General features: G+C 28.9%; 1 long non-coding RNA gene across 1 annotated transcript; it reads left to right on the plus strand.

Annotated features, from left to right (window-relative positions):
- Window positions 1-522: 522 nt before the first annotated feature.
- On the plus strand, window positions 523-4,373 carry LOC121229711 (uncharacterized). The gene is made up of 3 exons (XR_005927627.1): window positions 523-576; window positions 1,024-1,101; window positions 4,163-4,373. It is a non-coding gene; the product is annotated as an uncharacterized lncRNA (long non-coding RNA).
- The last annotated feature ends 270 nt before the right edge of the window (window positions 4,374-4,643 follow it).

The raw sequence follows: 4,643 nt of genomic DNA on the forward strand, positions 1-4,643 counted from the left end.
GTAACGACCCGAACTTTAAGGTTATTAGAAAAGTGTATTTTCGGGTCACCGTTTCTGAAAAATGGATTAGATTATAAAAAAAGTAAAAATATTTATGAAGTTAAGTGAGTGATTAATTAAAGTTTAATTAAGTAAATTTAGCTTAATTAAGGATAATTGGATAAAAGATTAAATTGAATATAATGTGAAAGTTCAGTTTTAAAGTAATAGAAAATAAAAGGATCAAAATGGCAATTAAGCCATACCCATGAAATGAGGCGGTGAATGGAAGAAAAATCAAGATTTTTCTTGAATTATGTATATCATTAAATTATTAAATATATATGCATATATAAAAAAGAAGAAGAAAAACTAGTGTATAAAAATTATTGGTACAAGTGTTAAATAAATATTTGTTATTAAATAGATTTTTATTATAATTATTATTGTCATTATATATATATATAAGAAACAAAAGAAAGAAACAAAAGAATAAAAAGAGGAAAGAAATAGAATAGCAGGGGACGAAACAGAGAAGGGAGAAAGGAAGAAAAGAAAAAGGGAAAAATAAGGTTTTAAAGGTTCCAAGTTAATTTGGTAAGTCAATTTAGCCCCTTTTCTTATGATTTTTGAGTTTTTGGAATCCTAGAGATAAATACTACTTGTTTTAAGTAGAAATTTTGAAAGTCATTAGATTTCTAAGTATGGTTCATGTTGAATAAAATGATGGAATTGGGGGTTTATTTGATAGAAATTTTGATTGGAATTGAATAAAGGATTGAATCGTAAACTAAGCTATAAGTTTTGAGTTTTAGGGATTAAATGGAAATAAATTCGAAATTATGAAAATATGCTGGAAATTTAATAGTTAAGTATGAGTTTGGACAAAATTTGAATAGAAATGAAGTATGAATTGAGATAGAAAAAGTAAGTAAATCTAGTTAAGATTAAATTGAAATTAAAGTAGAAATTGAATAAAAATTGTATTAATTAGATATAAATTAGTAGTGAATTAACGAATATGGATTGTTTTAATTCCCGTAGCTAATGTTGTCTCGGGAAACCTCGGCTAAGCAAGGAAAAAAATGGCAAAGACAAAGGGAGTTAGCTCGAGAAAATACGGTTTGTATTTCTATAATCCGAACCTAGTTATTAATTGTTATATTTTTTTATTCAATGCATTTAATAAATGTTGAAGTGAGAATTATTGTGTTTATAATGGAAATGGATTAATTTGGTATGTGATGAATTTATATTGATTGAATTAAATTGAATTATATATTATAAATATATATATGTGTGTGTGTGTGTGTGTGTGAATGAGATATTATGCAATTATGATAATTGAATTTTGGATAAATATTATGATAAATAATTAAGATGGGAATTATTTGTATTGTGTCTTTATAATTGAAATGAATTGATTTAGTGTGTGATAAATTTATATTGAATTGATTTATGAATATCTGTTTTATTGAATTTATATTGATTGAATTATATAATATATATGATTTATGTAGAAATTTGAATATTGAATGAATGTTATATTGAAAAATATATTGATTGGAAATACGAGGAAATTGGTATGAATATATGAGATTGTGATATTTGAATATTTGATATTGAAAAATGGATTGAATTGTATTGAATTATGAATTATGAATTAATGTGAATAATTGAAATATATTGTTGAATTGAATGAAATTGTATGAATTGTGAAAATGGGTAAATATATGTAATTATCTGAATGAGATATTGATGAAAGAATTATTAAATTGAGAAAGTGAATGAAATACCCTATTAACTAATCGGGCTAAGTCGGATATAATTGGCATGCCATAGGATCTGAAAGTGTACGGGATTTGCCGGCTTTATCGATCAGGCACTTTATGTGTCGTATTTCAGGCACCTCGTGTGTCGTATCAGGCACCTCGTGTGTCGTATCAGGCACCTCGTATGTCGTTTTAGGCACTTTATGTGTCGTATACTGATCAGGTACTGTGTACCGTTTTAGGCACAATGTGCCGTACTGGCGTGTTTGGGTTGGAATCCGTGTATCCGTCAAAGTCCGGGTTTGTTAATAGGGGTAAATAAGTGAAAAGATAAATCGAGTGAATTTGATTGATTGAACTATTGGAATGAAATGAGAAATTGAATTGAGAATTGAAATTGAGATATGAGATTGAAAACATGAACCAAAAGGTTCATGAAATGAGTGAAGTTCAAATGGATGATGATTGATGTTAGAATGAATTAAAATGGTATATTGTTAAGAAGTAAAGTGTGAATACAAGTGAATTTTGAATATATTGAAAGAATTTATACAGTAAGCAAATGAAAAGAATTGAGCAAATATGTTTGTTGTGTTTGTTATATGGCTTGTATAGAATTTTTATGGTAAGTAAATGAAACTTATCTATAAAATAAATAAATGAATGGTTATATTTATCATTGTGATTTTAAGTTTAATTGTTATATTATCAAGTGTTCGGATTATAGAAATACCACTGAGTATACCATACTCAGCGTACGGTTTGTTTCCGTGTGCAAGTTAAGTAAAGATAGTACGTTGAATCAGCATCCCAGTCCGATCCCGAACTCATTAAGGTGAAGTGTGTTAATTATTGGTAATGGCATGTACCTAGGATGTCTTATGTGTATGTCATTTTGAAATTGTAAATGTAAGGATGAAATAAATAAATTTAGATTTGGCTATGGTATAAAATAGTATTTGACTAATTTGGTATGAATTTGAATTTTTATGAGACAATGTCAGATTGATTTTGGAATTCCCTATTCTGAATTGGGAAAATCATTAAAAATTGTATAAAAATAATTACAGGCTATAATTTATATGCTTAGAATCTTTAATGAGTCTTTTTTCAAGAGAAATAAACGGGAACATCATCCAAGTCCTGTGCTATGAGATAATTAAAATTTAGTAAAGAAAGGTCGAAACTGTCAAACAGCAGATCAGGGGTAACTTTGAGGAATAAACTGTACTAATTGGCTAAACTAAAAATTCTGAAAATTTTATGGTAGAAAGGTATATGAATATAGTTTTAAGAAAAATTAACGGAACTTAATTTGGAGTTTCGTAGCTCTAGATATAAATATTTTAGTGACTGTTACTCAAGAAGACAGTTTTGACATGAACATAAGAAAGTAAATGAAATTGTGTGTAATTATTCTGTAAACTCCGGTAATGCTCCATAACTCTCTTCCGGGACGGTTTGGGGTTAGGGGGTGTTATATATGGTGTGTTTTGTTTGGCCTGTGTGGTGTGATTTGTCAAGAATGTCTGGTAAGATTTGAATATCTTTTTTATGGTAAAATATGAATAAATTCTGATAGTTCTGTAATAAGTATGACTAAGATAAGGTATTGGTATGCTCAGGGTTAAGAGTTGAGTATGATCTATGAATTAATTGAATAAGTTACTGAAAGAACTATGTATCTGCATGATGATAAAGGTATCTGCCATAATGATTTGAAAATGTTGGATATATATTTGTATTTGTGTAATTTAAGGATCTGTCATTGTGAGTTTGTCTACGTTATGAAATGATTGAATCAGAGTTAACTGGAATTTGCCATATCAGGGTTGTGTCTAGGATTTAATGACTTCTCCTGAAATCATATGAAATTTGGAATATGGGTATTCTGATTATATGTGGTTTTGAAAACAATCGATGTGGAACTTTTTTGATGATCTACGTAGTATATAATAATTGTAGGTTTCGGGTGATATCGAATTAATGAATAATTTGGTTAATAGTTTGTTAGTAATGAGTTATGTATAAGTATTCACCAAATGTGTTGTATCTGCCCGTGAATTATGTTCGTGAACAATTTATTTGAGTGGCGTGTAAATTTTAGAATCTAACCCATATGAAAAGGATCCTAAGGGTATGCTCTATTGAGAAGTACTTAAACAACAAAGAGAATCAAGAAATGTAGTAAAGAATCTTCAATAGTTAGGTAAGAAATAAGTGTTATCATAAGAGTACGATAGCTAGCGAACATTTATGAATCAAACTATAGTGGTATCCACCAGACTAAATGGTTCAGAAGTAAGGTTGGGCTCAGAAGTTGTCATAAGAAAAGAAATTATCCTTCAAGGTAATTCTGTTATTAAGTTCATTAAGTTCTCCTAAACTTGTAGTGTTTGTTATTGTTTCAGGTGTATGGTATGATTTTGCGCCAGGAGGGACAATGTTAGGTGTTCGCCAAGGTAGTGGCAGAGTGGGCTATTATGCATACAGTGGATATGTAGCACAGTTAGGAATATGACTTATGAGTCTGTTTTTAATAAACTTCTATTTTGTAAAGATCTATATAAAGTCTGATGTAACAAGATATTTATAATACTTCCGTTGTTTTCATATGATAAGTTTTAAGTTAAAATGTTAAATAAAATAATTAGAGAAATGAGAAATTGTGAACTATTTTGATAAATCGTTAAGGATTTTGTGTGGTAACACCTGAGACCCGAACCCAGCAAATCGGATCTGGTTGAGGACGTTATAGCTTAAATGCATTGTTATCCTCTAACACATCATAGTGTATGTTCATAACCCTCAAGGAATTAGAGTTAAGAATGTGTGCTTGACACTTAAGGAATTAGAGAATTGTCAAATAAAATGAGCTCAGTGCTAAAACTT

Source organism: Gossypium hirsutum, chromosome A05 (assembly GCF_007990345.1).
Source record: "Gossypium hirsutum isolate 1008001.06 chromosome A05, Gossypium_hirsutum_v2.1, whole genome shotgun sequence".
Classification (NCBI taxonomy): domain Eukaryota; kingdom Viridiplantae; phylum Streptophyta; class Magnoliopsida; order Malvales; family Malvaceae; genus Gossypium; species Gossypium hirsutum.